The sequence below is a fragment of the Microtus oregoni genome, unplaced genomic scaffold, assembly GCF_018167655.1.
Source record: "Microtus oregoni isolate MIOR12 unplaced genomic scaffold, Mior012 000159F_ref0000335, whole genome shotgun sequence".
In the NCBI taxonomy this organism is placed as follows: Eukaryota; Metazoa; Chordata; class Mammalia; order Rodentia; family Cricetidae; genus Microtus; species Microtus oregoni.
In genome coordinates, this window is record NW_024544814.1 from 557,964 (window position 1) to 568,681 (window position 10,718).

Consider the following 10,718-nt stretch of genomic DNA (forward strand, 5'->3'; position numbering starts at 1 on the left):
TGTTTTTTTGCCTATGCCTTTCTACTGGGTGTAGCAAAAACCTACTACCTTGTCTCATCAAATAGGTTGCTTCCTTTTCCTTTTTACTATGGTTATCCATAGCTTCTTTTGGGGCCAAACTATCTATGAAGATTTAAATACAGCAGTCTAAGTCCCATGTGGGATAGTAAAATATGATTATTTTCATCTGCTTGTACTTGGAAGGATGAACTGTAATTTCTATGGCTTTCTGCAATAATGATGAAGATCTAAAGAAAGAGTGAATACCTTGTCTTAAGATGATTCCATAGCTATTGCATGTGTTAAAACTTAGCCTAAACAAAGCGAATGTGGGAAATTATAATAATTCCTCAGGAAATTGAGTGTTTTTCATGATTAATCATGGTTAGTTCTATTAATTGAGTTAGTTACATGAATAAGCCTTTTAAATGAAAATATTTATAAAATAATCTTAACATAACTACTAAAATTTTAATATTTGATGTGACTGCTTTGTGACAATGGCTTTTGTAACTTTTTAGCTAATGATTTTGAAGTAACTAGAAAGTATAATGGTTCATTACAGCTAAGCACCATTGAACTGGAAGGAAAGGAATGCTCTACAAATGAGAATAGTGTAGTTTTATACAATATTTTTCAGATTTTCCTGTCCTGTTAAAGTTGCAGGTCTTTCTAGATGTTCTCTAGGGAAAGAAGTTCAGTTGTAGAAATGCTGGAGAAGTATAAACTGAGAAGTTTTCCCGTTTAGATCAGAAAACCTTTTTATTATGCCATTTCGGATCTCATTTGCAAATTGTACCAGCAAAAAAAAATATTGAAGTAACTGATGAAAGAGATTAGAGCTACTGAAGAGATAAAGCTCTATTTGTGCTAGCAAATAGAAGACCAGATGAAAACATAGTTTAAACACAAGCAATATGGTCAGGCGTGGCGTCACAGGCCTAGAAACCTAGCACTCAGCAATATGGTCAGGCATGGTGTCACAGACAGGCCTAGAAACCTAGCACTCAGGAGTCAGAGGCAAGAAAATTGCTGAAAGGTTGAGGTCAGCCTGGTCTACATAGTGAGGTCTAGGTTAGCCAGGGCAGCATAGCAAGATGATTTCAAAAAAATTATTCTCCCCAAAATAAATAAATAACACTAACAAAACTAATACAAACAAAAGGAATAGGTCTGATTGATTGACATAGGTGTCCTAAAAATCATTGAGTTTATGATTAGAAAATGATAAATGAATTTATGAGATAAGATATATAAAGAGATAAACATAAAGGTAGGCATGGTGGTGCAAGTCTGTAGTTCCAGCACTTAGGAGGCAGAGGCAGGCAGATCTCTGTGAGTTTGAGGCCAGCCTCGTCTACAAAGGAGTTCCAGGATAGCCAGGGTTCTTATACAGAGAAACCTGTCTCAATAAAATAAATAAATAAACAATATGTAGATATTTAATCTCTAGATTTCATTCTTATTTAAATAATAAAGGGTGATATTTGATCATTACAGTGTCTAGAATCATCAGAAGAATATTTTTTCAGTAACATCTGATTTTCACAGAGCAATCAAGACAAAATTTTCCCTCTGTCAGGAAACCTTTTGAATACTTTAATAATCAAAATAAAATTACACTTTATCACTAAAAGATGTGATTGATTCTTAAAAGATGGCATGATAAGAAAGAATAAAGCATTCGCTGTCATTAGAGATACTTTATACTTGAGAATAGTTCCACATTAATTTTAGAAATTGCATGATTGACAAATTGTTTAATATAGATATTAATATGCTGAGAAACCCATTATTAAATAAACCTTTTTCTTTATTATTTTTTCATGCAGACACTGTTTGAAGAAAATTGTTAAGTGGAGAAGTAAAAAGAGATTTTTTTGAGAAGTGCAAATGAAGACAAAGTAAGAAAAGATAGTTCCTAAAAAAACTGTCATGTATTCTTACATTCTATTTTATTGGCCACTGAACCAGCACATTTACCTATAGATAGTGAATTTCTTTACTACTTTGTTATGAGCATACAACTCTTCACTCCATACTGATTTTCAAGTCAGAACTCCATCAAAGTCATTAACATGGCTCTTATTAGTTTATCTAGTAAAATTAGAGAAACACCTAAAATGGTTTTTAAAATTTGAGTCTTCTGTATTTATTGCATTAAATAATTTTGGAATATATATTATATTCGATAATTATATCCAGTGGTTCGGGGATATTATTCTACAGTGTGATCACAAATTTTTTCTCTGGCCAAAGATTTCTCATATGTTGCTATAGGCATTTGAGGTGGGACAGTTCTTTTGGAAATGGGGTTGTCATATGCAGCATAGGATGCTCAGTATCATTTCTGTCTCAGTCTGTAAACCAGTAACCCCCTCCAAGTTATGATATAGCCAAATATGTCTTGAGATATCACCAAATATTCTCCCTGGGATGCAAATCAGTCCTAGTTAAGAGTGACTTAATCTCACTTTAGAATTTTTTTAACATTACCTCTCTATTAAGCCATCAAGATTGACAACAGTAATAGCAACAAAAATAGATTTTATCCTGTTTTTTTTCCAAAGCTAAGCGAGCAATATTATTAGGTCTAACTTTTGAAATACTATAGTTGGTAAAATTAGAGTCCACGCAAGTGTGTTTGTGTGTGTGTCTGGGCGTGCATGCACCTGTGTGTGGATGTGTACTATGGAGACTCAAATTTGGCCTCAGGTTTCTTCCTCATCACTATTTATTGAAGCAGAGTTTCTTGCTAAGCCAGCAGTGCTCACAAATTTCTGCTAGTCTAGCTAGCTAGCTTGCCCCACAGATCTTCTGTTTCTGTTTACTGTTTGCTAGGATTACAGGTAGCTACCATGTCTGTCCAGCTTTTAGTTGGATTCTGGGGATCCAACTCTAGTTGATCCACAGAGGCATCTCCCCAAACCAGGAAAGAGATTTTGAAGTCCTCCTAATTTCTATTCCCTTTGAAGGCTGAGGAAAGAACAAGACATTTGGAGTCATTAATTCAGAGTTAGGTTTCACTTAATACACAGTTAATCATCTTAGTTTAACAGGTATGGACTTTGTTTGCTAAAGTATGGAAAATTTTGATAGTTTTATTTTTAGGATTAGATGCTATAGTATTAAAATTATTAAATTAGAAAATCTGAGAAATCATAATAATCTTTGTAGCTCCTAATCTAAAAGTTAGCCATCATTAATAATGGTACTTGTAAATAAAAGTAAAAGATATATGATATAAACACATGGTACATTAGTACTTAGTACTTAGAAAGTATCTAGAGAAGGCCAGCTAAACAAGTACTATAAGGGCATTAATTAGATATAATAGACTATTAATAATATATATATGGAGAGAAATAATGTATATAAATTTAATGAATTAAGGTGAAAAAAATTAGTAAGCCTGTGTAGATCACATTTGAATTTATATTTATGCAATCTCTACAAATAAGAGTACATAGTCCATTTTATAGCATATTATTTACAAAAAGTATATATTTACCATGTATGTGCAAGTTCCTGTGAGGCCAAATGGTATTGGATTCCCCTGTGCTGAATTAACAGGAGATTGTGAACCACTTGATTGCTGTGGGACAATGGTCTTGTACTTTTTGTCACTTGTATTTTAATAAATAACTGGTTGGCCTATTAGCTCAGGCTTCTTATTAACTAATTTCTACATCTTGACTCATAATTCTTGTCTGTGTTAAGCCACATGGCTTGGTACCTTTATCAGCGAGGCATTCTCATCTTGTTTCCTCTGCATCTGGGTGAAGGCTGCAGACTGAGGCTTTCCTCTTCCCAGAATTCTCCTGTTCTTCTTGCCCTGCCTCTATTTCCTGCCTGGTCGCTCCACCTCTACTTCTTGCCTGGCTACTGGACAATCAGTGCGTTATTAAAATATAAGTGACAAGTCTTTACAAAGTACAAGAACATTGTCCCATAGCATTTGATGTGGGTTCTGGAAACCAGAATGATGTTCTCTTCAATGGGAACAGTAAACGCTTTTAATTGCTGAGCCATCTCTCCAGTCTGGAAAAACTTTTAAATATAGAATATATAAAGAATTATTTGTCAGCCATTTTAATTCTTTCCAAGAGATTAAACTTTTTTATTTCATTTACTTTCCTTTAAAAATGAAGCACCATAATGAGGTTAAAATTTTGTTTGACTGCACTCATGAATATTTTATCTCTCCCTCCTGCAACAGCTTTTTGCATAAAGTGTTGTATATTATTTTCTTTATACAAGCATGTATTTTGAAGCAATACACTTTGTGATTTAAAACATATGGATATTTTACTTGAATGTCTAGTTTTCAAACCATTTTTTAAAATTATTTTGAGATCTACTTATATAATTTATTAACATTTATGTATAATCTACCCTAAATATTGAAATTTGTATTTATCTGTTTACTTTTTTTGTGATCATGCAGCTTGCTTTCCTTTTTATCAGTTACAAGCACTGCTGCAATTACTCACCGGGGCATGCCTCTCTCTATGTATTTGCAAGACTTCTATGAAGTATATACTGTAATATTGAGACATAGGGTAAAAATAACTAAGGAAAATAAAACAAATACTGATTAATATGATAAAAAGGTTTTCTTGACTGAAAAATTAAGATTCATGAAATAGCTAACTTCACATAAATTTTATAATGGCTTTTCTGATCGGGTTCACTCAGAAAGAGATTTTTCTCTGGGAAACATTAATGTATTAGACAAAGGTTTGTAATGTGTAAGCTTATCAGGCCAATTGTCTGTTTCATTTAAATATCCTTGATATAAAGAGTTTGCCATATTTTTTCATCTTCTTTAAATCACACAATTTTAAAACCATGTTGGTAGCTATCACAGATTTACTGCAAGTTAATATTTCCATGTATACCATTTTGTTCTATAATAGGGATATGGGTAAAACATTAATGTTAAATATCATTGCCATAGCATTAAAATAAAAGACATTCAATTAAAAGATAACTTGAATATAGGAATTTAGGAAAATATGTAGAAGTATGAGAAGCCAAGCTATGGGTATTCCTTTTCAGAAATAGCACCTATTTCTTTGAATAATAAGTATGTTTCCTATAGAAGTGATTTTGAGATAATAATTTTTGTGATACAATGTCCCAAATTCTATACTGAGTCAACAGAGATTCACAATCTTATTTCACAGGTGATCGTGTATTTATATTGTCTGAAAACAAACAAAAATGTGAATTGATATGATAACTAAATTCAACTGTGTATTTTTCTTTTTGAATTTCTGAGACAGGGTTTCTCCGTAGCTTTTGGTTCCTGTCCTGGAACTAGCTCGTGTAGACCAGGCTGGCCTCGAACTCACAGAGATCCTCCTGCCTCTGCCTCCCGAGTGCTGGGATTAAAGGCGTGTGCCAGCACCACCAGGCCAACTGTGTATTTTTAAAGCAAGTCCTTAATAAAAACTTAGTAAGAATTAGACAATGATTCATATTATATGAAAAACAATAATCTTAGGTCCTAGGGATAGTTCAGTGGTATAATGCTTATCTAACCTGGAATTCATAACCTCTGAATTCCATCCCCAGCACCAGATTTAGGGAGAGGAAATAGGGAGAGGGATGATGAGAAGAGAGGGAGGGAAGTAAGGGAGAACGGATACAATAATAGCCATGTGTTTTATCTCATTTTCAGACTTCTTAGTGAAAAATTGTCTCGTGATTCAAGTCCATCTCATTGAAGTTTTGTTAACCAGAGGTAAGATATAAAGTTTAGTAAGACAAGTTTAAAAATTGCAGGTTATTTTACTTGTACAAGAACATATGCCATGCTGATATGAATTAAGTCTTTAATTTTCAAATGTTAGCCTTCAGAAAAAGATGTACTTACGGACAGTATAGAAAGATCATCTTAAGAAATCTCTGACAGTTGCATTAAGAAAAAAAAAAGAAATGAATGTTCAACTTTGAGAAATAGCTGTAAAAATTATGAGCATGTATTTTGAAAAACAGTGAAATTTATTCAAGGTTGGTTTCTGTTGCTGTGATAAAACACTGACCAAAGTCTACTTGGAGAGGAAAGGGTTTATTTCATCTTAAACTTCCAGGTCATGGGAGGAAGTCTGGCCAGGAACCAAAGCAGAGACCACAGCGGAATGCGTCTTAGCGATTTGCTTCCCATGGCTTGTAGGCTTGCTTTCTAATACTACTCAGAACTGCCTTCCAAGGGATACCACAGCTCACAATGGTCTGACCTTCCACATCAGTCATTAAGAAAAATGTCCCCACAGCCTTGCCCACAGGCAAGCTGATGGAGGCAATTTCTCAATGGAGGTTCCCTTTCTCTAAGAGCACCTAGTTTGTGTCAAGTTGACAAAAACTAACAAGCACACTATTCTTTTCTCCTTTCTTATGATTCTAATTTTTCTTTCTTTTTCTTATCATCTGCCGTAATTATTATCTGCTCTATACACCTTTTAGGTACTTTAAAAGCCAACTAGACAAATGGCAACTCAAGCTGAATGTATTTTCCATACTTTAGATCCAAATTATGGTTTGTTGGAATTTTGGGGAGGAATACATTTAGTTTGAAAATTTAGTCAATGTTGTTACAGTGTACAAAAGAGGTTCAAACCAAGTACACGGTACTTTGAGGTTCAAATACTTCACCTTTCTTCTTCTTTTTTTTGCAACTTATTTGATATAAAAATAACTTTATTTTAATGAACTCACAAACAAAAGTTTGCATGAAGCTACATCAAGGTAACCCCTCAAAGCATTTGCCTGTAACCAAACTCTCTGATTCAGTGAATTTCAGTGTCTTTCTGTAGTCTGTGCAGAGGATAGCTGTGGCTATGGACGTTCTATAGTCTGTGTGAAAAACAATTACCTTTACATTCTTTTATTATTCATGTGTCTTTTTGCCTATATTCAGTCTTTCCTCACCCCTTACTATTAATTACCATTTTTGGTCCCCTTTCTAAATGATATACTATACACATATTTATGCCGGTTTACATATGTGCATATGTATCTGTTATGGGCTAGAATATGTGTATGATTTTTTCCCTGAGATTGGGTCACTTCAGAATTAGAATTGTACATATTTTCTATTATATATTGAGATCCTTTAAAACTTCTGACAATGTGCTGTCTAGAAATTTGAAATCAAACATTCAGAATGGTTCAATCGTTGTAACATCTTCTAAAAAGCAACATTAGTTATTACATACATTATATTTATACTTTTATGTGTACCCTTTCTCTTTAGTTAGTTTATATTTGTCTTAAGGATGAAGTCATTTTGCTTTTCATGTGCTTTTGAACAGTCAAACCAACATAATTCCTTACCAATAATCAAAACTTAACATGTTTTAATATTCATAAGGTATTAACATAGAGCTATAATAAATTAGAGATATCTTTTTTATTCAAAGATATGTTTTCATATCTCATTTCATAACTGGAAAAAAGTGTGTAAATACCCAAGAAATAAGAGATAAATTCAATCATTTAAAAAGTTTATAATCTATTTTCAGTGGCTAATATGGCCCTTTTGAATCATTTTACTGAAGTGAATGCATTCAGTTGAGGATTACTAGTGTAAGATAGATAGCAAATTATTTTTACATGAAAATTTTATTTTATTTTTTGTGTATATGTATGCATATATGTTCTTGCCCGTGCATGAGGAAGATGTACAATTGCAGGCAATAATTATCTGTCTTCCTGGTGATAGAATTTAGGACATCAGACTTGGCAGAAAATTTCTTTACCTATGGAACCATCTCACTGGCCCAGATAGCAGATTCTTTCTATTTAAGATATACTTTTGATAGCTCTTATGGGCTAGGCATAAATCTGCTTCCAACAAAATTAACAATATAAAATACTTTCATGAATTTTAGTTGTCTTTTCCAATAATGAAAAAAAATAAATTTGTTGCTAGCAAAATTGTTTATAATTTCATGAAAATATAATTAAGAATGAGTTAATACTGTGTTATTTGATTAATGAACCTATAATTTCCCAGTTATTAAGTTTCTACTAGAATACTTTTCTGATCAGTTGCTCTTTAAGAGCACCATACCCAGACACAAAAGAGCTTTTGTGTTATGAGTAGCCAAAAATTTCTCACTCTTTCATGTTGGTGCTATAGAAAGTAAGTTCTAGTTTTTTTATTGTTTTATCTGTATGAAGCACTTTTACCTATAGAAATACAGGAAGGACTTAAAAAATTGTGTCATTTCTATGTGGAATAAGGAAAACTATTTTGAAGTTTACAGTCATAAGAAAATGAGATCACATACATTGGGGAATGCACAGATTTTTATTACACTCAGTAGTTTACATAGATACCTGTATCTGACTTATAGGCTCAATTTCATTTGCCGAAAAGTTTTCTGTATATATTCTTATTAATGTCAAGAGAGCCAAGGGATACCTGTGTTGAATCAAATTACTTGGGATATATTTCAGATTACTCTTGGTTTTGGGAGTATTTTTATATTTTGAGTCATTCAATTTAGAGATTAATAGTAATAGTTTTTGTAAAACAGGTTAACTGTTAAAGATTTATGGCATAAACAAAATTAATTTTAATTAATTTTGGATTTACCCTAAATTAGAACTAGAAACTAGTCTTTAGAAAGTTATAGTAGTGTTTTTCTTAAAATCCTGGAATGAAGAAGCCACTGGAATGTTTCAGCTTGTTATGTATTTGTGATATGGGAGAACAATGATGTGCTGTATTTAATAGCAGTTTCAGAGATAATATAAAACAGTAGCTCTGCTTCCCTTCACATTTTCGATAAAGGCAAACAAAGACCAAAGACTGCTTTGTTTGGGACAGACTGGGTGTCAGCAATTATAGAGAAAAAGAAGGAGATTCTCTATATAGAAATGTGTAATTTGTAATTCACATTTTATGCAGTAGAAGTAAATATTCCTCAACACTATATAGGGCTTAACACAGAATAATGTATTCAAGGTTTTGAATTCTCAATTTAACATATATTTCATATATATTTATATATTTTGTATATGTAATATACTATCTCATTTTAAAGAAAAGTATTACATATTATTTCCCCAAACAAGGGAATTAATGTATGTATAGATGGCATAATTTGAAAGATAGGAGGAAGTACTTTGTACTCTCCCTTTCTCACAAGGAAGTGTAGCATAAAGCACTAAAAACTTTGCCTTGAACTTCAAAATGGAATTTCTCATCTAGAAAAGACAGGGACAAATTTTTCTCTAGGAGATAAAATATCACTATATATTAATATCAGCAAACAAAGATCAAAATATTATTTTAGAATTAAATAAATATGTGTGTGTGTGTGCGTGTGCGTGTGTGTGTGTGTGTGTTTAGTGTAGTGTGGGGAATGGAACCCAGGGCTTTGTACACACTAGTCAAATGGTCTAGTACTAAGTCATGCACCTGATACCTGTGAATTTTTTTTGAGACTGGGTCTCACTGCTTAGCCCTGGATGGCCTGGAACTCACAGACACCCACCTGCCTGAATTTTATATCCTGACTCTGCCACCTATAACTTTGGGAAAAATCAGTTGTCTGAGCTATAAAATGACAGAAATACAACTATAAAATGTCAGAAATACCCTTTCCATAAAGATCTCATAAGTATTAAATGAGATGATTTATTTAATATATTTAGCAGAATACAAGAAAACAACTAATTTTAATAACTATTGGGAGTGACTATTTTACATTTATGAGCAGCAAAATGGTAGTAGAATAATTATAATAGTAGTATATTGTGGCTACACTTTCTTATGCCATAGCATGTAAACATTTACTCAGCTTTTAGTTACTTTGATTGGTTTAAATCTCACTTGTGGTATTTAATAGATTTGTATTACAGCCTAAAACAAGTTGAAATTACTGTGTCACTAAACAGATTGCCACAGTGCTGACTGAGTGACATATGTATGTATATTTCTTCTGGAACTCATTTTGCAAATTCATCAGAAATCCTTAATTTGCCTGCAAGTCCAATAATTAAATGTTATTACTGAGAAAATAATGAAGTGTTTTATTTCCCTAGTTACCTTGACTCTAATATAGATCAGGACATCATTTATTGTATGAAATACAAATAGGATTATGTTGATTTATGAAAGTATACTTAAAATTGGAAAGCATTCCAAAAAAGTATAAAAAATATGGTTTTTGCTATAATTTCTTGTAAGGATTTCAGTGTTATTCTTTGACAGTGGATATGAAAGCTAATTGCTTTCTTTTTTTCTTTGCTTCTTTTTTCTTGGTTTTTGAGATAGAATGTCATTATGAAGCCTACACTGGCCTCAAACTCCTGTGATCTTCCTACCTTAGCTGCCCAAATTCTGAGGTTATAGATGTGAGATAGCACATCTGCTTGTAACTCTTGTTTTGGTTCGACATGAATTGATTTGTATTTTGAGCATAGGGTCTTACTCTAACAAAGGCTTGCCTTATAATTACTTGTATCTGAGGCTGGTCTTGAATTTACAATTGTCCTCCTATCTCAGCCTCTCAGTGTTTATTAAAACATTCATATAATCCTCTTTATTTCTTTTGTTGTTGTTGTTGTTGTTTTTCAAGACAGGGTTTCTCTGTAGCTTTTGGAGCCTCTCCTGGAACTCACTCTGTAGACCAGGCTGACCTGGAACTCAGAGATTCACCTGTCTCTGCCTCCCCAGTGCTGGGATTTAAAGTGTGCCA